Below are 27,260 nucleotides of genomic sequence, written 5' to 3' on the forward strand. Positions count from 1 at the left end.
TGCTAAAATCTCCTCAACCACATGTAGTTGAATATCCCTATCACAGAAACATCTCATTTCCTTCTCTTCATCAAATTTTACATCCCTGTGAACCACTATCATATTGTTGCTCAGTAGGTACACCTGATAGTTGTGAGGTGTATCAATGTACCCCACAAATATCCCCAACTTTTTTGTTGGCTCAAGCTTCTTCCATGCATATTTGGTTACATGGTAGTAGACCAATGAACCAAAAATCTTGAAGTGACCCACATTTGGTCTCTTCCTTGAGAAATACTCCTTTGGTGTACTCATCCAAAGAATTCAATGAGGGATTTTGTTCTACAATTAAATAGTTGTGTTTCATGCCTCAGCCCACAAGTGTAGTGGTAGTCCCAAATCATGTAACATTTCCCATGCTACCATAATATGCTTCTATTATTCCTTTCATCCACCCCATTCTACTGTGGGTTATGAGGTGTTGTAAACTCTCGTAGAATGCCTTCTACCACACATCAGTTTTTAAGCTCATTCGACACATACTCTCCATTGTTATCACTCATGAGAACCTTCCTTCTAGTCTCTTTCTCGACCAATGCTTTATATTCACATAATTTTCGAAATTATGATCTTTCTTCTACATGAAGAAGATCGAAATTTTATGACAAAAATCATCAACAAATATAGCATAGTAGATGTGCTTGAATGTTGATATGGTCTAGAATGGTCTACACACATCTAAATGGACTCAATGGAGGATCTCTTGTGATCAACTTTCTTTGTTGTGAAAGGAATATTTGGTGTATTTTCCCAAAGTACACCCTTTTCATGTATCAACTTGCTCTAGTGTACCTTCGGGAAGATTGGTATAAATTTGTTGCATGATTTTCAAAGTGCCATGATGCAAGTGAACTTACCTCTATGCCACAACTCAATGATATGTCGGCTCTGCACCCTCTCTGCTTTCGTGCTCAAGGAAGCGCGATATTCTACTTCCAAATTGTATAGATTCTTCACTCAAACCCCTATCCTCTTTACCTATCCTGACACTATGTGGCGAAGGAACGCCTTTCCCTTACTAAAGATCACATCAGATCCTCTATCCTTAAACATTGCAACAAATACCAAGTTCTTGTTCAAACTAGGAACATACATAATGTTTCGCAAAGTGAGGGGAACACCCGACTCCCTTGCAAAGGTAACTGTACCAAGCCCGGTAGAAATATACCTCCCATCGTCACCCATAATGATATGCATCTAGAGATCATTCTCCTCCAAGTTACTAAAGATCTCTTTGTTACAATTCATGTGGAAAGAAGCTCCACTGTCTAGGTACCATGCACTACCCATCGTTGATGACACCATACATGTGATGAGGGTAAAGTCCAGTTCAAATTGTGAGGCAAGAGCCTCACCTCCTACCATTCCTCCTGAGGGATTCTTACCAGCCTTCTTGAGCGGACACTTTGTGGAAAAATGTCCCAACTTGTGAAAATGGAAGCACTTGACTTTCAATTTCCTTCTTCTTTCCTCCATGACAATAATCTTATTTGGAATGGGATGCCTTCCCCTTCCCTTTCTTTGTCTTACCCACTAAGGCACAATTTTCCTCATCATCAATCTTTGGTGAGGACCTATCTCACGTATTCCTCTGAATCTCTTCTTGCACCAAATCCGACCACAATCGTTCCCAATATGGTAGCTTCTCCCTCCCATTGACAGGGTCCTGATAACTATTCCAACTCTTGGGAAGTCCTAGACGAGTTAGGCTCACCATATTGTCCTTGGAAATAATAATCTCGACACTTCCAAGCTCATCCCGACAATGGGTGAAATTGGTCAAGTACTTCAAAGTAGAGTCCCCCTTCTCCATCTTGACATTTCTTAGTTTGTCCTTCAATTTCAATTTCTTATGGTCACTCCTATTTTGAAACAGTTTCGTCGATGCCTTTCACAATGAGTATGGAGTATCCTTTCAAGAGAGACTCAAGACAGTGCCATCTTGAACTCCCTCCATAATAATCCTTCTCACTTTTCTCACACACTTTCTTCATTCAACCAAATATTTAGCATCCGATGTTGAAGGCTTAGGAATGTCATTATCTATGAATTCCTTGAGGCCATCGTCCTCTACCACTACCTCCAACTTGTCCTTCCAAGCTATGTAATTCGAGTTGTCTTCTAATGCATACTCAAGTCACAGCCCATAGAAAGACATATTGTTGCTCTGTAGTATGAGCTTGAAAATTTGATTTTCACCTACACACCAAACTTGAATCTCCTATTCTATACAATCTTCAGCATTGATACCATGTATATTTTTACTACAGATTCGACACCTTGTGTGATTTGCGAGAACACAAGAAAAAAATCTACGTATTTACTTTTCTCAATAGAAACCAAAAACAGTTGATGAAAATAATAAGTAGAGAGAGGAAGAATATCAATCGCACCTAACACAATATTTCTCTACAGAAAGAAACTGCTAAAAAATCCTGACTGCCTATATTGCATTAGCCTGAAGATCTTAGAAGAAAATACAATGCTTGTTCGTCTTGAACAATTCCTCCACTAGTACAATCTAACTCTATTCCTTACAAGCAAGCTCAAGACAACACTTAGTCAATTCTGCTGCCTACCAAGTCCCTACTTCCTTGTGCAATTCCTAGAGGAATCAACCCATATTTAGTTAGGAAATATACTCTTCGTAATTGTGCAATCCAAACATAGATTACAACTAATTGCATGCATCATCTGTAAAATTTGGAAAAATATACAATTGATAGTACATTGTCCCTAAACTCTAACCTCAACTGGTTCTTCCTATGAACTAACATGGATGAGCTATTTATGAGCTAATATTCAAATAATTGGTGTGGTACTAGTGATGCACTTGTGCAGTACTCAACTACTAGACCTCTAATAGTTCCTCCAACAGTTAGAACAAGTTTAACTAACTATAACTCGTTTAGACTTAATTATCTAATTTCAACTCAAGAAAACTCAACCTAGATCCCTAAAATTTAGGGAACTCTCTACATGGCTCTAGATAGACTTCGAACTCGAATTTCCTAAGTCAATTAAGTCAATTTAACTTAATTAACTATTACAAATTTCTACGAGAATAGAATTACAATTTAATTCAAGGAAAAATTAAACTGGAATTTCTTGTTGCTATTTTTAACACTCCATCTCAATAATAAAGGGATTATCATCTACCCTAATCCTATCCCCGTGAAACTCAAATTTTCATCTTGACAATGCATTTGTCAAAATATTTGCATCGTGCTCCATTTTGGAATGTACTCCAACAACATAATTCTCCTCTGCACATAATCTCGAAGACGATGATACTAGATATTAATATGCTTGGACCAATCATGAAAAAGTGGGTTTTAAGAGACTTTGATACAAATTTGATTGTCATAGTAAATCACAGTTGGATGAATCTGCTGACCAAACAAACCAACCAGAATCTTCCTCATCTAGATAACCTTTTTAGTATCTTGTTGGCATACTTTCCCTGAGAGACAAAAATTTCCTCATCACCTTGCCATACTTGCATGCCTAGAAATTATTGCATGAGCCCCAAGTCCTTCATTTTGAACTCTCTTTCCAGGTCCTCTTTTTAAGACTTGATCATCTTATCATCCCTTGTCAAAATCAAATCGTTGACATATAAAACAATAATCAACAATTTATCTTAAACCATAATATGGTAAAGGTTCACATCCGCTTCACCTTTAGTGAAGCCCAACTCAGTGAAGTAGCTATCGATCCTAGTGTACCAAGCAAGGGGTGGTTGATTTAGCCCATACAACTCTCGCTTGAGTTGACACACATGTGACTCATGGTCAAAGGTCTGAAAACATTTAGACTACTCAATATACACCTCTTCCTGAATCATGCCATTAGGGAAGGGTGTCTTTACATCCATTCGATGTATCTTCCATCCCATCTACACTGATAGTGAAAAAAGGATATGATTGATGACTACCTTGCAACATGAGAAAACTTATCATTGTAATCAATCCCCTCTACCTGAGAAAATCCTCTAGCGACAAACCTGGCCTTATGTTTCTCCACACTACCATCTACTTCTTTATTTACCTTGTAAAGCCATCGAGAACTCACCACTAACTTGTCTGCTGGTCTTGGGACAACATCCCAAACATTTTTCCTAACAATGGAGTTATACTCCTCAACCATGGCATCAACTCAAACTAGTTGTTTCACTGCTTCCTCTAAAGAAGATGGATTTGTCTCAACAAATCCTCTCATAAGAGCCCTGTATCTAGTGTACCTCTCAGTTGACCTCGTTTGCCTACGTTGTGATGTGGGTGCTCGAACATTCTCTTTCACATCATGCCATAACCTATAAACCTATCTCATGTGCTTTCTCCCATCTATGGAAGGCTCTGCAGGAGTGAGTGTCTCCACTCCCTAATCCTCTGCACATGGCTTCTAATGTTGGAGGATTAGGAATTTCATGATCTATAAATTCCTTGAGGCCATTGTCTTCCCGCACTGCTTCCATCTTGTCCTTCCAAGCTATGTAATTCGAGCTGCCCTCCAAGGTATACTCAAGTCGCATCCTATAGAAATACATATTGTTGCTCTAAATTATGAACTTGAAAATTCGATTTTCAACTGCAAACCAAACTCAAAATACCCTTTTCTATATTGTCTTCAGCTCCAACACCATGTATATATTTACTATACATTTAATAGCCTATTTGATTTTTAAAAACACAAGAGAAGAATTTATGTCTTTACTCTTCTCAGCAGAAACCAAAAATTATCGATGAAAAAAATAAGAAGAAAGAGGAAGAATATCAATCACACATAACATAATATTTCTTTGGGGAAGAAACTGCTAAAAAACCCTCACTATCTATATTGAATTAACGAGAATATCTTAGAAAAAAATACAATGCTTGTTCTTCGTGAACAATTCTTGCACTAGTACAATCTAACTCTCTTCCTCACAAGTCAAATCAAGCCAACACATAGCAAATTATGTTGTCTTCCAAGCCCCTACTTCCTTGTGCAATTCCTAGAGGAATCAACCCATATTTAATTGGGAAATCCACTCTCCATAACTGTCCAATCCAAACATAGGTTCTCAACTGATTGCATGCACCATCTGTGCATGGGGGCTTCACTCAATGGACCACTGACATATCAGGTGCATTAGTGGAATATTAAACAATACCCTTAATTTGACTACATATTGGAAACTACTCTAAAAATCACATTATTTAACCCCCTCCAATGTGAACCCAATACACCTTCCCAATTTAAAAACCCCTACTTTCACTAGATATTGTAGGTATCCATTTATTCATTAATAGTTTTTATATCCATTTATATCTTTTCATTGACTTTGAGCTCCACTTTTTATACCTGCCAATATCAAAACCCTTTACCCCCTATATATCTCCCAATATATTATATCATTTTTACCTTAATATATATCCCCAAATATGAACCCACGTGGTATGGTATTGCTCTTCTAGTGAAGGCCTTGTGCATCTATGAAATTCAGAAAATTATATAATTGATAGTATATTGTCGCTGAACTCTAATCTCAACTGGGTCTTCCTCTGAACTAACATGCATGAGTTATTTATAACTGAATCTTTAGCTAACTGGTGTGGTACTGGTGACGCACCGATGCACTACTCTACGAATAGACCTCTACTAGTTCCTCCGACAGTTAGAACTAATTTAACTCACTATAACTTAGGTAGACTGAGTTATCTAATTACAAATCAAAATAACTCAACCTATACCCTCAAATTTTGGGATCACTCTACATGACTCTATATAGACTTCCAACTGGAATTTCCTAATTCAATTAAGTCAATTTAACTTAATTAAATATTACAAGTTGCTATGAGAATAGAATTATAGTTTAATTCAAATTTTAATGCACTGCTAAAAATACATAGACATGAGCATTAGGTTTCACCCACCATTATCTCTCATTCAAATCAAGAAAAAAAAACCCATTTCTATTATTATCACCTACAGAAATTGCTACTTTCAATGTATAAGCTAGAATAATTCACTCATGCCTCAAAAATCCTATTGTAGACTTTAGAACATTATAAGTTCAATCAATTAAAGCGTTAAGGGAAGAAATAAGAGACAATAAATACATTATGGTCAATGAAATGAACTTCATGGACATAGAGTTTTTCTTCAAATTGATTTATGTCTCTCTAAATCATTTACAAAAGATAAATCTATTCCATTTCACATATATCTTTGATGCTGATTAGAGACCGTAATATGAACGATAAACCATTATAGGTAGGTAACAAAACGAGAATGTTTTTTCACAAAGGGTTGAAAATAGTTATTACTTTAGACAAAGTATCTTTTCAACAAGGCATAGATCTAAAGTAATCATATTACCAGAAATTGTTAACAAACATTAGAAATGCATATCCAATAGTAGACTTCTTTGATCTTTTGATTCCATGAATAGTTGCATCCATAGATTTTATTGAAGTTAGAAGCTTTATGCTAAAAATTCACATACCTCAAATGAAAAATTTAATGAATCTTCAAAATGCATGGATGCTTAAATCACTAAACATTGTTATAGGTAATGCACTGCTAAAAATACAAAGAATAAATCATTCATAAATGCAGATGATGAACAACGTGAATATGAAATTATTTTACATCCTATTCGACATGTCATATTTATATCTAACATGTGAATAGAATTAGGTTTAGTAAATGAGCTCTTGGAATTGTCCAAAAAACTTCACTCTCAAGGATGAGGACCAACTCAACTTCCAATGTTTGCCACTATTTCATTTCATAATCACAATGGTGCGCCATTAAACATGGAAAATACAACTACTATACCAATAACACCTATCATTAGAGGAGAAAATAAATTTAAGTGTATATGGCTTAGAGTCTCAACTTCTAGTGTTCACCACTATTTCATGTCATAATCACAATGGTGCGCCATTAGACATGGAAATTCCAACTACTATACCAATAACACCTATCATTAGAGGAGCAAGGAAATTTGAGTGTATATGGCTTGGCGTCTCAACTTCCAATGTTTACCACTATTTCATTTCATAATCACAATGGTGCACCATTAGACATGGAAATTCCAACTACAGTACCAATAACACCTATCATTAGAGGAGCAAAGAAATTTGAGTGTATATGGCTTGGCGTCTGAGTATACACAAATCATGGCATTTGAAAATAGAGAGAGCAACAAATGATATTGATATTGTTGAGACACAAAATTTAACATTCACATTTATTTCAAAAGTGAAATCAATAGATAGTTTAAGGATATTGTCAACATTCATATTTGAAAGGTACATAAAGATAAAAACAACTAAATATACTAATATTAGAAAGAAAAAGGAGAAACCATTGCAATCAATTTCCTTGGAACAATCCCACTTATTACTAAATAAGGTCAATAATACTTTATTGTATTTCTATAATGAATTTCTAAACTTTCTTCTTGCTCAAATTTAACCACATTCTATGATATTTCAGGTATAAAAAACCTCTGTCCATGAAAATCACCATTAATATATATATATATAGATATTCACTAACTGCTACTATTTTTCATGGGATGACCCAGGAAGAGAAAGTTCGTCCATCGAGGAAAACTCCTAGAACACTGAAAACTCCTAGTCCATTAAGTGATTTAAACCATTTTTATTTAAAAATATTTTATTTTAAAAAAATACCATCACCTCCAAAATTAAACACCCTATAAATCTCACACTTTGAACTGAGCCTGAGCCTCTTGGCTCAATGATCAAAACAAAGCGAGACTATCTAACTGTAAAATTAAGAGTATCTAATTTTTGCGTCGGCACCCAAACAAAATTGATACAAAGAATGTATTGAATTTTGATTTGTTTGATAGTCGGCGGTGCTCAAGATGGACCATTCCATTCTTTTGTTGAGTCACTCATTATTTATTCACCTGAAGTCTCCAACCACACTCACCTCAAACGGAGAATCGTGAGCGACACAACGCAAACGAGTTAGAAAGCGGAGAAACGCGAACAAGACAATTCTAAAGGAGACACGCTTCTGCCCACTGGATTTCCGTAATTTTCCTTTGTTTTAGTATAAATATTAACATGGGAAGAGGCTTGAAGAAAGTCATTTCTGGCCAAAGAATTTTCGGTGAAGAAGATGAAAAAATATCCACAACAACTTGCCATGCCCAGTCTAGCGTGGATAATGAACAACTACCAGCAGGAGTTAAATACGATATTGATGAAACAATTGAGAAGGCCAGCGAAAAGCTTGCACAGAAAGATGGGGAGTACCAGCCCACCTCTTGTAAACATGCAGGAGGTTTACATGCAGCTAAGGAAGAATTAAGAAGAGAGATTTCTGACAAAGAAAAGCACTGCAGAGCGTTGGTTTCTGATAAAAACAGATTACAAACAGAAGTTTCGAAATTGAACGACGGAATTCAGGCGATATCCACAGAATTTCGGGCAGCAAGTAAAGCTTGGCATTTAGAAAAGGGTGAACTTTTATCGCAAATTGTAGCAGCAAGAAAAGAATTCGACGAGATATCTATTGAAAACGAGAGGGCTTTACTTCAATATACAAAAGAAAAAGCCGAGTTGGAATGTGGGTTGAATGATTGCAAGGCAAGGTGTCAAGAATTACTTGACAAATTTGTAGAAGAGAAACATCAATGGGATTCTGAAAAGGCAAATTTGGAAAGCAATCTAGAGTTAATGGGTGCTGAAACGGGGTTACCAAATCATCAAAACAGAGAGCTAAGAACTGAAGTAGAGTCGTTGAAGGCCCAGTTTAATGAGAGTAGTGCTGCAGTTGCTCAATTGGAAGATCAACTTTCATCGCTTGCAGCTGCGAAAATGTTAGTTGAGGAAGAAAACAACTCTCTGCACACTGAAATGGACAGAAGAGCATTAGTATCAGAGGAAGAAGTGGTAATCCTCAAGAGAAAAGTAGGCGAGTTGGAAACAGCCTTGGGTTCTCTTCAGAATGATCTAGACTCCTCCATAGCGACAACAATGGAGAAAGATCGAAATATTGTCGATTTAGAATATAAGGTTGAAGAGATTACAGATGCGAAAAAGCTGCTTGAGGAGAAAAATAGCTTATTATTGAACGATGAGAACAAACGTAGAATAGCTTTACAAGGGGAAAATGAGGGTCTTCAACTAAAAATAAGGCAGTTGGAGACTAATTTGCATTCTGCCACCATGGATCTTGAATCCAAAAATGCTGAGCTCAGCGATTTGAAAACAAAGCGTCCACTTTTTCCACCGAAACCACATTCTCCACAGAATGGAAAAGGAAATGGTTTGCGAGAAAAGCCAAAACCTATCGCTATGATAGAAAACCTGTCACCCAACACAACAAAAGTGATCACCGCAAAGGCGGAAGTGGAGAAGCGAACACCACCAAACCGAGTTCCTGTAAAGCGATCGCCGAAAGAACCCGCGCCTCAAAAGCGATCGCCTAATGAACCGGGGCCTCAAAAGCGATCGCCTAAAGAATCGGCGCCTCAAAAGCGATCGCCTAAAGAATCGGCGCCTCAAAAGCCACCGCCCAAAGAACCGGCGCCTCAAAAGCCATCGCCTAAAGAATCGGTGCCTCAAAAGCTAAAACCAAAATGGTTGTGAAGATTCACTTCATGTATACTTTCAGCTTTGTCAATTTTGTAACAGTTGAAATTTTTGTTTATCGCTGAAAGGACATATTCCAATAAGGAACTGTTGTAATTTTTACTGCTATTAGGTGGGTGTTGTGTTGTTAAATAAAGCTTTAATATCTAATCCTATTTCACCATTTATTTTTATTATTTTTTTACTATTTTTTTTTTTAATTTATTATAGAATGTTAATTTCGAATTTCCTGACCTTGAGATTTTCCCTTAAGCTTGTTCACACGAACAATAAGAAATTGTTTTGTCGATATCCAAAATCGTAGTCAGCGTAGCATTAAGAATGTAGGACATACCATTCACTCCCTCTTTCCAACAAAACATAAATAGTTTACCTATATCAAGCACCCACCATACCATGTATCGAAAATGTGTCTTGTCTCATCGAATGAAAGGTATCATATCCCATGTTTGGTCCAATGTGATCTTTTGTTTGAGCTCTTGCAAAGAAAAGAAAATATACCATTATTTTATTGTCAATTACATTTCATGTGACACCCATATATTATTAGGATAATTGAGGAAGCAATTAACTTCAAATCACTAAAGTAATGTATGATATGATCAATTAATTCAAAGCAAGGCTCGATCTCCAATCACATAAGTCTCGGGTTATAAGCATACAAGGGAAAGATATTATTCTCACAAATCTTAATGCACATGTTGAGGTGCGGAACTCGTCATGACCCTAGGGAAATATGTTCTGCAATTATGTCTCTCACCAAGATGTTGTGCAGTTCCGATGACAATGCACCCCTTGAGGCATACGAATTAGGTTAAAACATGAACAGGCCTCTCTTTTCTCAATTAGGGTTTCTCCCAAACCCTAATGTGGTCAACATAAGGACAACCAAATGAAATCATCCTCGTCCACACACGGTACCTCTACTGCTTGCGATGCATGTTATGGAAACATAAGTTTGAAAATCATGGGAGCCTCTTAACACATCATTGAAGTGAAAAACCTTCAAAACCCTAATGTCAATATATGCGATGAAATTTGATGGGTGGATACATAATGTCAATATCTACGATAAAATATGATGGGTGGATACAACGTGTGAAGCCTGAGTGAGCACATCAACCGAGTTTGATAGGAAAGGTTGTGGGTAGTTGGAAACTCTATCAAAACCCTAATATCATAGGGCGAGTAAAGGGGGACCCAAGATTTTGTATATGTCAAAAAAAATTGTGTGTTGTTGTAGCGGCTACAACAATTAGCAGACCACTGGTAGAATCCAGTATGTCTAGTTACATCCTTATAATAAATTGGGTTTGGTGATAATGCAAGGAAGCATTGAATCATGTGCTATGGGTACTCCTAGGGATACTTGATCTATTAGAGTTATTTGTAGAAATTGTTGGCACAGTAGACTCATGAAATAAATTATGGTATAATGGATGAAAATGTTTAGATGAAGAGTCCTTAGTTTCAACAAAATCTAATTTAGAACTCAAACCCTAGACATTAGAGTGAGCCTAAGGGAGCAATGAATCTGCATGCATATCATGCTCCGTGGATCCAATAAGACATTCAACTTTATCTAAGACAAGACCTAAGTCAATGCTCACAAGTAGATGAAGTTCAGGAAGAGATTTAGGAACACATTTAGTGTGATTGATTTGGGTTTCATATACACAAAGAGATGTTACATCAACTTGATCTTTAGTTTCAAATTCAACATGATGTACAAGAGCATCAGAAGTGATAAATTTGGTTCATCTCCCTACAAGAATCCTTCACCATCTAAACTAATTATGACCAAAAATTCATTAAGTAATGAATTAGAAGGAGGATGAGAAATTTCACAAGCACCAATTTCCTCCTTGGACGTTTGAGGCCTTTCCCGACTCACTAAGATAGTCAAGACAAGATTAGGGATAAGATATGGAAAATTTGTAACTTCCAGGTTAACATGATGATAAAAAGAATCCATATTTATTTCAGATTGAAGGTGTTGCCGAGAGACATAAAGCAGACGTCAAAATTTCTCACTCAAATACATACAATCAACAACTCTCTCTAGGAATTCACAAAACATCTTTAAAATCATGCCTATTGAAGGTTTTTCGTAGCTTACTAATGAGTTGGTAGAACGAATGGATGGAAGACACTGGCAATGTGTGGAACCATTGTCAGATGCGACCTTCAAGTGTTAGGGTAAACAATATGCTAATAACATCTTTGCAATGTATTATGTTAGAGTGAGATAATTGCAAAAATTGACAAACAAGATAGCCTCCCTTGAGATACAGTAAGGTACAATTTTTCTTATGTCATATATTTGGTGCTTATATTTTTTATTATGTCATATATTTAATTTAATTAACATGGTATGTTGCAAGCTGGTGCAATGTTTGATGATTTACATAATATGAGTATGTGTTCAAATGATTTTGTTTTAAGATGATTGTACTAACATATATGTGTTGAGAGACTTGATATGTACTTGAATATAGTTGACAGTTGTAGCATTATGTCTAATGACTATGGGTTGACTATGGATTATGACATGATTCTTTTTAATAGTTGATTTCAAATTGATAGATACAATTGTCCTGATATTTGGAACATGTGGTTGACATATGTGAATAGTTGCAAATAACATGCTAGGTAGTAGAGTCACAAGGTAACACTTGATGTGTTTATATAAATAAATGTTGGGTGATGTGACAGCACATAGTAAGCCTCAACTGCAACAAGGTAAAAAGGGTAAAAGAAAGGAATTGGACAACAACTACTTTGGCTATGTTTAGAATCCCTAATTCCAAACGAATGAGTACATTGCATACAGGGAGTCTACTTAACCTTGATTTTGTTTGACATTATGTGGATATGTGCTAGATTCATGAGCATGTACTTGACATGCATATTAGCTAGTCTTTAGTTAGAAGTGGATTTTTCAAAGGATTGGAGTCCCTTGAGAGAAGGCGGGGATGTGTTCAATTGCAAGAACCACTCTTGGCACAACAAGATGAGGTAACTGGTGTATTGTTATTTTTATTTATGCACTAAAAATTATGTGTTAATGGTCGCACGATGTCTGGAGTTTCATCGAAAGAAAGGTTTCCATGAAATCTCAAAGAAGGTTCAAGTCTATCTTTCCTAGGGAATCATGGGCATTGAGTAATGGCGTCTGTTGTTAGTCTTGTGATTTTGTTATTTCACGATTTTTGTGCTTTATTTGTCATTTTTATTTTGGTTGGTGCATAGCTATGCCACTTTGTTGTGGTTTCGTATTGCTTTTGGTTTTCATGGTCTTCTTGTTGTTGTTTCCATTCTTGCCTTTTATTGTTTTGAGTCTTGGGAATTTATCAGGAAAGAGGAAAGCTAATGGAGCTTGGGGAGAACTATGTGGTATCCAACAAGTAATACATGGATGAATCTGAGTGCATGAGTAACCATTGTGGAAGGTAAGACTATGACATTTGGTTGGACTTGTTGGGTCCATAGTGGTAAATTAACGGTGGTAGTACAAACATGTAAAAGGTAATTAGAAGATGTTCGATGCCTTGGATAAGTTGGGAACTGTGATTCTCAATGTTGCACATGTTGTGCCAAAATAAGGGGGTTCTCTTAACCTAGAACTTATGTTATCTGATAATTATGTTATGATTGTTAGGTGTAGGAATTGCACTTAAGCAAGCTCCTTCAACACTTAATTGTCAACCCAGGGGTTTCGTAAACTTAGAGATGAAGCACAGCTAATGCCCGAAGTGGTATGAAATTTTCCTATTTCTACTCCTGCTTCTCAACCGAAACTTTGCAGAATTAAACAGATAAAGATCAAAGGAAATTAACACCAAAATAATTATAGTGCTGGAATGTAAAAGAATGCATTTGCGAAGAAATCATATAAAGGAACTTTCACACTACTATTAACAATCTTATTTGCTGAAGTGAAACTCTATTTTTATCATCATTGTAGGTGATGGCAGTTTAACAAGTGGACCCTTGAAAAGATCTTCCTTCTAAATGATTTTCCTTCTCACACTAAGTAGTCCTTCTTGTACTCTTGCAATCTACTTGCACTAGTGCAGGTACAAAGATTATGTGAGAAGTATAACTTGCACTTAGACTGAAGACTTATATTTTCCTGTAGGGGCTCCAAGCCTCAAGGCTTGGAGGACTCTATTCCTCTAACGAGACACTAGTCCTTGTATACAGACAAAGCTTCGAGGTTTCTTAAGTTGTTTGGTCACCTTATTGAGGTGCTTCTAACATTTAGAAGCCCAAAAATTCCATATCTTCACTTGACGTTTCCATTTTTTGACCTCTTCTGCCAACTCTATCTTGCCTCGCTTCTGCTAAGTCTTCTACTTCATGATCTGGTTTAATACCTCCAAGTCATGAATTGGTTGCTTGAGCTCTACTATCGGGTTATTCAGATAGAGGGTAAAGGTCTCTGTTTCCAGCTCATCTGGCGCGAGCACTTTCTGTGCAACTTATTCGAAACATGTATCGTCCTTGCCAAGATCAAAGTCATATTGGCCATCCATTGTCTGCATCATAACAACGCCAGGGGCTTCCAAGTCACTAAGGATTTCATCCCCCTATGTGTCTAACTAATCAGGGGTTTCAATTTCGTGTACATCCAGCTCTGTAGGGGCTTTAGTACCTTGTTCCTTCACTTTGTCAAGGGCTTTAGTACCCTATTCCTTTGCCTTGTCAAGGGCTTTAGTAACGTGCTCCTTGAATTTTTCAGTGGCTTCAATACCCAGTTCATCAATATTTTCGAGGGATTCAATACCATATTCATCAAAATTGTCGAGGGCTTCAATACCTTATTCATCAAAATTATCGAGGGCTTCTATGTGCTGCGCCTCGTCATCTACCTGACCCTCTCCCAAGTTTTTACTTGCACTTGTTGTCATTATTTTCTTCTTCAATTTATGGATGAAGGCTAACAAGGGTCTTCCATCCTCCTTCTCTCCATCATCTTCATTCCCCACTGTGTCGGCTACTGCACCTGCGAGAACCGAGAGGTTATGATCTCTAGGTGAAGCCTGGGGTGTATCATCAATCAAAATATGTGACCTCGACCAAGCCTGAATTGTCCCCAAAGGGACAGTCCTTCTCCTCCTTGAGGTCTTAATCATTCTTCTTTTTTCTAAGGACGGAGTTTCTTCAACAAATTTCCCCTCTACTTTCACCCTTTTGTCCTTACTTTTTGTCTCATCATTTTTCTTGTTCTCTACACTTTTTCCAGCTGACTCCCATGCATGTCTTTCCGAAAATTCTTTCTAGAATGCCTCCCAGGTTATTCCCTTAGTCTACAGCTCCTTCTTGAATAGTATTGCAATGAGCTTATGATGGTACAATTTATCTGCAACCTGACGGGCACTCTTTTTCTGCACTCCTTTCTCCATTTTCTCTAAACTTTGGAGCACATAATAAGTGAAATTGATGCATTCCCCTGAATTAAACTGCAGCAAAAACCTGATATGGTACACGACGTTAATGTGTAACATCCTTGGCAAGTCAAAAATTTATCTAATATGTACAGGAGGTATCGCCATTTTCCAATCAGTACGCTCTATGGAAGCCCTTTCTTCCAGTTGACTTTGAGCTCTCAATTGACCACAAATCTACACCATATTTTCCTTTCGATCCTCTCCTTTTTGAACCATTTTTCACCCATGGTTGACAAGCCTATAGCTTGTTGGAAATAATACTGAGAGGGGGGGGGTGAATCAGTATTATCACATTAATAAAACTTTTTCAATTCCATAATCAGATTCATATATGCTACTTCCACAACTTCTTAAGATTAAGTTAATCGATCTTCAATGAGTGCATTAGGACATTATCAACCATATTATCAGTTAACAGATGCAGTAACATAAAGTAGATCATCACACATAAGGCACACATATGAACACAATGATATAAGGTGGAAACCCAATGCGGGAGAAAACCACCTGCTGCAAGTCATCTCAATCTTCTTCTTAATAAGAAAATTCTTTTACAATATTTGTACTGGTGCAGCCTTATACCAGTACGGGAGCTACAACCCCATTTGCTCTTGTACTAGCCGATCAATTTACTAGTACGCAGGCTACTACCTGCTACAATGCTCCAAGATTTCTTTTAGCTCTTGTACTAGCTTAGATACTAGTACGTAGGCGCCGGCCTACAATCTTCTCCCTCTAAGTACCACGTTTCATCAATTTTCATACTGGATACATTGAGGCACAACTCATAATCTTGAAAGGCCACATTTCATCCAATTTTCATACTGGACCCAACAACAACATTGAAGCTCAAACAACCTTCTGAAACACCCAATCAACTGTAGTAACTAGATCAACAATAATAGGACCAAACCCAGGATGCAACAATGATAAACAAAGATTTTAAGAGAAGGAAGCACCCTGTTCAACTGCTAGCCTGAGTCCGGACTCACCCTGCTCAACTGCTAGCCTGAGTCCCGGACTCACCCTGCTCAACTGCTGGCCTGAGTCCCTGGACGCACCCTGTTCAACTGCTAGCCCGCGTCCCGGACGCACTCTGCTCAACTGCTAGCCTGCGTCCCTCGCTCTGAGTCTTTTGAACTGCCTGCGTCTCGGCGCACCCGAACCCTTCTGCGCCTGCGTCCGGCGCACCTGAACCGGTTCGCTCCTGCGTCCCGGACGCACCTGAACCCTTACTACACCTGCGTCTCTTTAGATATGAAAGATATTAAGACTTCAAGACTAACCCAAACAGTCAGATCTACAGATCTGATCGTGCGCCATAGCGATCATAGTCCATTAGAAGATTCGCCTTCATAGATCTGGACTAGATCTCACCAAAAGATATTCAACAAAGATGGTGCTTAATCCAAATGAACTCCTTTGCTTTATATAGGCAAGCTTCTCCCCAAAACATGGAACAATACCACGAGCCGACACCATAGAAACACAAAACCGTTGGCTAGATACCACGCAAGAAACCCCCACGTGCTTTTCTCTGCCTTGAAATGTGTGCACTGGGCGGACGCACCTCCTGAACGGCTGGCCGGCGTCCCTGGACGCGGGTTCTGCATGGATTACCTGTGGGGACGCACTTTCTATAAGGTGTACCTGCGTCCTTCATAATTTCAACAATATTTGAGCCTCTGCTTACAAAGAGCTTGCCATTTGATTCCTTTGAGCTATCCTATAATATGTCACATCTGATATCTCTTCTATAGATTCATCTGAATATATATAAGTGAGATGATCTTCTATGAGAGTGTTGCCATCAAGTACAACATATGCATCATAATGCCAACAATCTCCCCCTTTGGACTTGATGGCAACAACACCGAATCACTCTCCCCCTTTGACATCAAGGGCAAAGGGGTATGCTCCCCCTAAGAACATGCTCCCTTTGACTATGAGCCAGATCTGCTGAAGTCTCTGAATGAGCTCCCCCTTTGTATATGTCATGGTGCTCCAATCTGATAATGGTCTTTCTGAGAACAAGCTGAGATGTCTGCTCTGCTGTATAGTGCTTGTTCATGCTCAAACTCCCCCTGACAATAAGCAAGGTCTGCAAAAAGATGTTCTACAAGAAGAACATGACTCTATATATATCATAAATGACCTTCCTATCACCAAAAGACTCAATACATACATCCATCACCCATCACAATAAGGATCATCCATCCAACCAAGTGGGAATACATCAGAAATATGAAAACCAAATACATTACATCTTCATCCCATGCATAGTGGGGGGGGACAAAGGCCGTTACATGACCTGAAGAGATGACTACAATAGACCATTACAACATGAGTTTTGCTATGACCTTTCAAACATCATCAACAACACTGTATAATCTACTCCATAGTATCTGTCAACATCAACTCACAACCATCCAGATCTACATGAATCAAGAGTCATCAAATGAGAGTATCAACATCAATCAACATATGTATGAATAATCATCCCTGTATCTAGCCAACAATCCTTATCCATTTGTGCCAAGAAAGAAATCATGCATCATGCACATGTCAACAGCTGCATATGAGTGACTCATCATCGTCATGTCTTCAACAATGCGACTTTGAATAATCATCCATGAAATCAGCCAACCTCATCTATGTATGTGCCAAGGAAAATAAAGACTCCATGCAAGCATCATTAGAGAATCAACCATAAATCTGATCATGTGATCAACTCATAACCATAGCAAGATGAATCATAAGCATTGTCACCAAGGACCATAATGCCAACAATGCATTCAGGACATATGCTCCCCCTGAACCAGTGCCATCTGTTAAATCTGATCATGCATATCAAGAAGAATCAGCCAATAAATGCTTTGAGACGGGTACGCACTTCATCTTCTGCTGCGCTGCGTCCTGTTGCTGCAGGGACGCACCCAAAAACACTATCGCGCCGCGTACTTTTACTCAGGGACGCACCCAAAATTACTATTGCGCCGCGTCCTTTTGCTTCAGGGACGCACCTGATCCTCAGTCGCTCTGCGTCCCCACGCAGATTTTCAGTTACTGAACTGCGTCCTGGACGCACCTGGACTTGGTCTGGCCTGCGTCCGCACGCAGGTCTCCTGTTACTGCACTGCGTCCTGTACTTTCAGCTTCCTCTGATTCTGGTATGTCTGTACATTGTACTGTGCCATCCTTTTCTGACTGTACTTCCTTTTTCCTCCATATCTTCAAGCATGATGATGACATTTTCTCCTTTTGATATGGTGCCCAAACTTTGTTCCTGCATTCCTTGGCTATATGTCCAAGCTTGTTACATGCATAACATCTTACATGTTTCATATTCCTCCTGTAACAATCAGTAGCTTTGTGACCAAACATATTGCAAGCAAAGCAATATCCATAAAAGTACCTTGATTGAGATGACCTTTCTGCATAATGGTCTTGAACTCTTCTTCTTCTACATCTAGCTGCAACATGTCCAAGATTATGACATACATAACATTCAACATTATTCATAGGAGGAGTAAAGGATTTTCTTTGAGGAATCTCTTTCCTTGGTTGATGATGAGATTGATCTTTCACTTCTTCGTTGATCACTTTAGATTTCCTTTTAGAGTTTCTTGCCTCACCTTGTGAACTAGATTCACCTTCAACAGATTCATGGAAACCAAGACCAGTCTTTATAGCAGGGGACCTTTGACTACTAAGAATATCATCCAATACTTTAGAGCTATCTTGAAATCGTAAAAGCTTATCCTTTTCTTCTAGTTTACCTTTCAAGATATTTACCTCAACGTGAAGTTGTTCTTCCTTTTCAAGAGATTTCTTTTTCAAAACTTCTTCAGCTTTCCTTCCTTCTTCCATTTGTTCCCTTAGTTTGAGAATTTATTTTTCATGTTCTTCATACAGATCCTGCTGCATTTGACGAACTCGGAAGGCACATTCCAGTTGAGATTTTAAGCTGGTGACTTCGTTTTCTTGTTTTGCAATAGCTTGGAGTAGATCTGTATTCTGCTTCTTTGATTCTTCAAGATCTCCTTTTAGTGAGAGGATTGTAGCTTCAAGATTTTCATAGTAGCTAGATCTATCTTTGAGTTTCTTGATGGTTGTGCTTCTTTCGTTGACTTCTTTTCTTAATGATGTCACTTCATGCTGCAATTTTTGACATTGGTCTTCCTTGTCCTTGAGTAGCTTTCTTACCTTGTTTCCTTCTTCTAGTTGGGCCCTTAGTTTGGTAGCTTCTTCTTTGAAATCACATTCCCTTTTGTTCAATAGATCTTGTTGATCTCTAATTTTGTCTGTCAGCTTTTTAAATTCTGCCTCTATTTGATATCTTTCTTGTTCACCCATAAGAGCAAATTCAATAGTTTCGCTATCACTTTCATCTCTTTCACAAGGAAATATAGCTGGAACATCAGAGGATAACACATTCATACCTGATACTGATTCTGAATCTGATTCTGAATCTGAAGAGCTTCTTATGCCTAATCCCCAATCGATTCTTCCACTATCATAGTTCTTCTGAGATGACTTCTTTTTCTTATGAGCTTTCTTCTTAAGCTTCTTTCCCATTGTTCCACGGATCTCCTTCAAGCGATCAAGCTTTTCTGAAGGACCTGCTTTGATACCAATTGTTGGAAATAATACTGAGAGGGGGGGGGTGAATCAGTATTATCACATTAATAAAACTTGTTCAATTCCATAATCAGATTCATATATGCTACTTCCACAACTTCTTAAGATTAAGTTAATCGATCTTCAATGAGTGCATTAGGACATTATCAACCATATTATCAGTTAACAGATGCAGTAACATAAAGTAGATCATCACACATAAGGCACACATATGAACACAATGATATAAGGTGGAAACCCAATGCGGGAGAAAACCACCTGCTGCAAGTCATCTCAATCTTCTTCTTAATAAGAAAATTCTTTTACAATATTTGTACTGGTGCAGCCTTATACCAGTACGGGAGCTACAACCCCATTTGCTCTTGTACTAGCCGATCCGTTTACTAGTACGCAGGCTACTACCTGCTACAATGCTCCAAGATTTCTTTTAGCTCTTGTACTAGCTTAGATACTAGTACGTAGGCGCCGGCCTACAATCTTCTCCCTCTAAGTACCACGTTTCATCAATTTTCATACTGGATACATTGAGGCACAACTCATAATCTTGAAAGGCCACATTTCATCCAATTTTCATACTGGACCCAACAACAACATTGAAGCTCAAACAACCTTCTGAAACACCCAATCAACTGTAGTAACTAGATCAACAATAATAGGACCAAACCCAGGATGCAACAATGATAAACAAAGATTTTAAGAGAAGGAAGCACCCTGCTCAACTGCTAGCCTGAGTCCGGACTCACCCTACTCAACTGCTAGCCTGAGTCCCGGACTCACCCTGCTCAACTGCTGGCCTGAGTCCCTGGACGCACCCTGTTCAACTGCTAGCCCGCGTCCCGGACGCACTCTGCTCAACTGCTAGCCTGCGTCCCTCGCTCTGAGTCTTTTGAACTGCCTGCGTCTCGGCGCACCCGAACCCTTCTGCGCCTGCGTCCGGCGCACCTGAACCGGTTCGCTCCTGCGTCCCGGACGCACCTGAACCCTTACTACACCTGCGTCTCTTTAGATATGAAAGATATTAAGACTTCAAGACTAACCCAAACAGTCAGATCTACAGATCTGATCGTGCGCCATAGCGATCATAGTCCATTAGAAGATTCACCTTCATAGATCTGGACTAGATCTCACCAAAAGATATTCAACAAAGATGGTGCTTAATCCAAATGAACTCCTTTGCTTTATATAGGCAAGCTTCTCCCCAAAACATGGAACAATACCACGAGCCGACACCATAGAAACACAAAACCGTCGGCTAGATACCACGCAAGAAACCCCCACGTGCTTTTCTCTGCCTTGAAATGTGTGCACTGGGCGGACGCACCTCCTGAACGGCTGGCCGGCGTCCCTGGATGCGGGTTCTGCATGGATTACCTGTGGGGACGCACTTTCTGTAAGGTGTACCTGCGTCCTTCATAATTTCAACAATATTTGAGCCTCTGCTTACAAAGAGCTTGCCATTTGATTCCTTTGAGCTATCCTATAATATGTCACATCTGATATCTCTTCTATAGATTCATCTGAATGTATATAAGTGAGATGATCTTCTATGAGAGTGTTGCCATCAAGTACAACATATGCATCATAATGCCAACAATCTCCCCCTTTGGACTTGATGGCAACAACACCGAATCACTCTCCCCCTTTGACATCAAGGGCAAAGGGGTATGCTCCCCCTAAGAACATGCTCCCTTTGACTATGAGCCAGATCTGCTGAAGTCTCTGAATGAGCTCCCCCTTTGTATATGTCATGGTGCTCCAATCTGATAATGGTCTTTCTGAGAACAAGCTGAGATGTCTGCTCTGCTGTATAGTGCTTGTTCATGCTCAAACTCCCCTGACAATAAGCAAGGTCTGCAAAAAGATGTTCTACAAGAAGAACATGACTCTATATATATCATAAATGACCTTCCTATCACCAAAAGACTCAATACATACATCCATCACCCATCACAATAAGGATCATCCATCCAACCAAGTGGGAATACATCAGAAATATGAAAACCAAATACATTACATCTTCATCCCATGCATAGTGGGGGGGGACAAAGGCCGTTACATGACCTGAAGAGATGACTACAATAGACCATTACAACATGAGTTTTGCTATGACCTTTCAAACATCATCAACAACACTGTATAATCTGCTCCATAGTATCTGTCAACATCAACTCACAACCATCCAGATCTACATGAATCAAGAGTCATCAAATGAGAGTATCAACATCAATCAACATATGTATGAATAATCATCCCTGTATCTAGCCAACAATCCTTATCCATTTGTGCCAAGAAAGAAATCATGCATCATGCACATGTCAACAGCTGCATATGAGTGACTCATCATCGTCATGTCTTCAACAATGCGACTTTGAATAATCATCCATGAAATCAGCCAACCTCATCTATGTATGTGCCAAGGAAAATAAAGACTCCATGCAAGCATCATTAGAGAATCAACCATAAATCTGATCATGTGATCAACTCATAACCATAGCAAGATGAATCATAAGCATTGTCACCAAGGACCATAATGCCAACAATGCATTCAGGACATATGCTCCCCCTGAACCAGTGCCATCTGTTAAATCTGATCATGCATATCAAGAAGAATCAGCCAATAAATGCTTTGAGACGGGTACGCACTTCATCTTCTGCTGCGCTGCGTCGTGTTGCTGCAGGGACGCACCCAAAAACACTATCGCGCCGCGTACTTTTACTCAGGGACGCACCCAAAATTACTATTGCGCCGCGTCCTTTTGCTTCAGGGACGCACCTGATCCTCAGTCGCTCTGCGTCCCCACGCAGATTTTCAGTTACTGAACTGCGTCCTGGACACACCTGGACTTGGTCTGGCCTGCGTCCGCACGCAGGTCTCCTGTTACTGCACTGCGTCCTGTACTTTCAGCTTCCTCTGATTCTGGTATGTCTGTACATTGTACTGTGCCATCCTTTTCTGACTGTACTTCCTTTTTCCTCCATATCTTCAAGCATGATGATGACATTTTCTCCTTTTGATATGGTGCCCAAACTTTGTTCCTGCATTTCTTGGCTATATGTCCAAGCTTGTTACATGCATAACATCTTACATGTTTCATATTCCTCCTGTAACAATCAGTAGCTTTGTGACCAAACATATTGCAAGCAAAGCAATATCCATAAAAGTACCTTGATTGAGATGACCTTTCTGCATAATGGTCTTGAACTCTTCTTCTTCTACATCTAGCTGCAACATGTCCAAGATTATGACATACATAACATTCAACATTATTCATAGGAGGAGTAAAGGATTTTCTTTGAGGAATCTCTTTCCTTGGTTGGTGATGAGATTGATCTTTCACTTCTTCGTTGATCACTTTAGATTTCCTTTTAGAGTTTCTTGCCTCACCTTGTGAACTAGATTCACCTTCAACAGATTCATGGAAACCAAGACCAGTCTTTATAGCAGGGGACCTTTGACTACTAAGAATATCATCCAATACTTTAGAGCTATCTTGAAATCGTAAAAGCTTATCCTTTTCTTCTAGTTTACCTTTCAAGATATTTACCTCAACGTGAAGTTGTTCTTCCTTTTCAAGAGATTTCTTTTTCAAAACTTCTTCAGCTTTCCTTCCTTCTTCCATTTGTTCCCTTAGTTTGAGAATTTCTTTTTCATGTTCTTCATACAGATCCTGCTGCATTTGACGAACTCGGAAGGCACATTCCAGTTGAGATTTTAAGCTGGTGACTTCGTTTTCTTGTTTTGCAATAGCTTGGAGTAGATCTGTATTCTGCTTCTTTGATTCTTCAAGATCTCCTTTTAGTGAGAGGATTGTAGCTTCAAGATTTTCATAGTAGCTAGATCTATCTTTGAGTTTCTTGATGGTTGTGCTTCTTTCGTTGACTTCTTTTCTTAATGATGTCACTTCATGCTGCAATTTTTGACATTGGTCTTCCTTGTCCTTGAGTAGCTTTCTTACCTTGTTTCCTTCTTCTAGTTGGGCCCTTAGTTTGGTAGCTTCTTCTTTGAAATCACATTCCCTTTTGTTCAATAGATCTTGTTGATCTCTAATTTTGTCTGTCAGCTTTTTAAATTCTGCCTCTATTTGATATCTTTCTTGTTCACCCATAAGAGCAAATTCAATAGTTTCGCTATCACTTTCATCTCTTTCACAAGGAAATATAGCTGGAACATCAGAGGATAACACATTCATACCTGATACTGATTCTGAATCTGATTCTGAATCTGAAGAGCTTCTTATGCCTAATCCCCAATCGATTCTTCCACTATCATAGTTCTTCTGAGATGACTTCTTTTTCTTATGAGCTTTCTTCTTAAGCTTCTTTCCCATTGTTCCACGGATCTCCTTCAAGCGATCAAGCTTTTCTGAAGGACCTGCTTTGATACCACTTGTTGGAAATAATACTGAGAGGGGGGGGGTGAATCAGTATTATCACATTAATAAAACTTTTTCAATTCCATAATCAGATTCATATATGCTACTTCCACAACTTCTTAAGATTAAGTTAATCGATCTTCAATGAGTGCATTAGGACATTATCAACCATATTATCAGTTAACAGATGCAGTAACATAAAGTAGATCATCACACATAAGGCACACATATGAACACAATGATATAAGGTGGAAACCCAATGCGGGAGAAAACCACCTGCTGCAAGTCATCTCAATCTTCTTCTTAATAAGAAAATTCTTTTACAATATTTGTACTGGTGCAGCCTTATACCAGTACGGGAGCTACAACCCCATTTGCTCTTGTACTAGCCGATCCATTTACTAGTACGCAGGCTACTACCTGCTACAATGCTCCAAGATTTCTTTTAGCTCTTGTACTAGCTTAGATACTAGTACGTAGGCGCCGGCCTACAATCTTCTCCCTCTAAGTACCACGTTTCATCAATTTTCATACTGGATACATTGAGGCACAACTCATAATCTTGAAAGGCCACATTTCATCCAATTTTCATACTGGACCCAACAACAACATTGAAGCTCAAACAACCTTCTGAAACACCCAATCAACTGTAGTAACTAGATCAACAATAATAGGACCAAACCCAGGATGCAACAATGATAAACAAAGATTTTAAGAGAAGGAAGCACCCTGCTCAACTGCTAGCCTGAGTCCGGACTCACCCTGCTCAACTGCTAGCCTGAGTCCCGGACTCACCCTGCTCAACTGCTGGCCTGAGTCCCTGGACGCACCCTGTTCAACTGCTAGCCCGCGTCCCGGACGCACTCTGCTCAACTGCTAGCCTGCGTCCCTCGCTCTGAGTCTTTTGAACTGCCTGCGTCTCGGCGCACCTGAACCCTTCTGCGCCTGCGTCCGGCGCACCTGAACCGGTTCGCTCCTGCGTCCCGGACGCACCTGAACCCTTACTACACCTGCGTCTCTTTAGATATGAAAGATATTAAGACTTCAAGACTAACCCAAACAGTCAGATCTACAGATCTGATCGTGCGCCATAGCGATCATAGTCCATTAGAAGATTCGCCTTCATAGATCTGGACTAGATCTCACCAAAAGATATTCAACAAAGATGGTGCTTAATCCAAATGAACTCCTTTGCTTTATATAGGCAAGCTTCTCCCCAAAACATGGAACAATACCACGAGCTGACACCATAGAAACACAAAACCGTCGGCTAGATACCACGCAAGAAACCCCCACGTGCTTTTCTCTGCCTTGAAATGTGTGCACTGGGCGGACGCACCTCCTGAACGGCTGGCCGGCGTCCCTGGACGCGGGTTCTGCATGGATTACCTGTGGGGACGCACTTTCTGTAAGGTGTACCTGCGTCCTTCATAATTTCAACAATATTTGAGCCTCTGCTTACAAAGAGCTTGCCATTTGATTCCTTTGAGCTATCCTGTAATATGTCACATCTGATATCTCTTCTATAGATTCATCTGAATGTATATAAGTGAGATGATCTTCTATGAGAGTGTTGCCATCAAGTACAACATATGCATCATAATGCCAACATAGCTCGCACCATAGATTCCTCTGTGACCTCAAATTCTAGTGAGCCTACTTTAGCTCAGCCTTCCTTGAATGTCCTTGCAAATCGCAGAGCCATGGCTATATCGAACCCATCAAATTTCTGCAAAAATGGGAGAAATCTCGATTCTTTCAATAGTGCAAGACTCCCTCAATACTTGGTCGTCTGCTCTATCTCCTTCACAGATGATGGTTCATGTCTCGCAGGTGCCATCTCTGTGTTGAATTCACCTCAATTCTCTATTACAGCCTTAGAAAGATTTCACTCTGCAGAGTGCAAGGGAGCTACCGAGAATTTTATAATGGAGATCTAGTCATTCCACCCTCTTGTTGATTCCTTCCATCCAATCACATTCAATCATTAAAATCTCCCCTTCGAGACGAATGCACACACATACGAATCTGCTATGGCAGGCAATGGCAATTAGAGGAGGCTGAAATTTTTGTGGTGATGGCTAATGGTCGTGGGGGATCAAATTATGAGGTAAGGCTATCATGAGCGAGTGATGGAGGATATTTTAAACGAAGGTACATGAAGGTTTGTAGGTGGATCTCACCATTTAAACTATTTATGACCAGAAATTCATTAAGTAATGAATCATAAGGAGGATGAGAAATTTCACAAGCACTAATTTCCTCCTTGGACGTTTAAGGCCTTTAACGACTCACTGAGATAGTCAAGACAAGATTAGGGATAAGGTATGGAAAATTTGTAAATTCCAGGTTAACATGATGATAAAAAGAATCCATATTTATTTTATATTGAAGGTGTCGCTGAGAGACATAAAACAGACATCAAAATTTCTCACTCAAATACATAAAATCAACACCTCTCTCTAGGAATTCACAACAAAGATGAACAAATCTAGTAGTAAAGTATTCTAATGATTCTTTAGGTTTCATTCTAAGTTTATTATCCTTTTAAAAACATCTTTAAAATCATGCCTATCGAAGGCTTTTCCTAGCTTACTGATGAGTTGGTAGAACGAATGGATGGAAGTCCCTAGAAATGTGTGGCACCATTGTCAAATGCAACCTTCAAGTGTTAGGGTAAACAATATGCTAATAAAATCTTTGCATTGTATTATGTTAGAGTGAGACAACTACAGAAATTGACAAACAAGATAGCCTCCCTTGAGATAATTAAGGTACAATTTTTCTTATGTCATATATTTGGTGCTTATCTTTTTTATTATGTCATATATTTAATTTATTTAACATGGTATGTTGCAATTTGGTACAATTTTTGATGAACTGCATAATATGTGTATGTGTTCAAATGATTTTGTTTTAAGATGATTGTACTAGCATATATGTGTTGAGAGACTTGATATGTACTTGAATATAGTTGACAGTTGTAGCATTATGCCTAATGACTATGAGTTGACTATGGATTATGACATGATTGTTTATAACAGTTGATTTCAAATTGGTAGATACAATTGTCCTGATATTTGGAACATGTGGTTGACATGTGTGAATAGTTGTAGGTAATGTTTTAGGTA

This window comes from Pinus tabuliformis, chromosome 7, assembly GCF_031772625.1.
Source record: "Pinus tabuliformis cultivar Carrire ecotype Pingquan chromosome 7, CPIR1, whole genome shotgun sequence".
NCBI lineage: Eukaryota > Viridiplantae > Streptophyta > Pinopsida > Pinales > Pinaceae > Pinus > Pinus tabuliformis.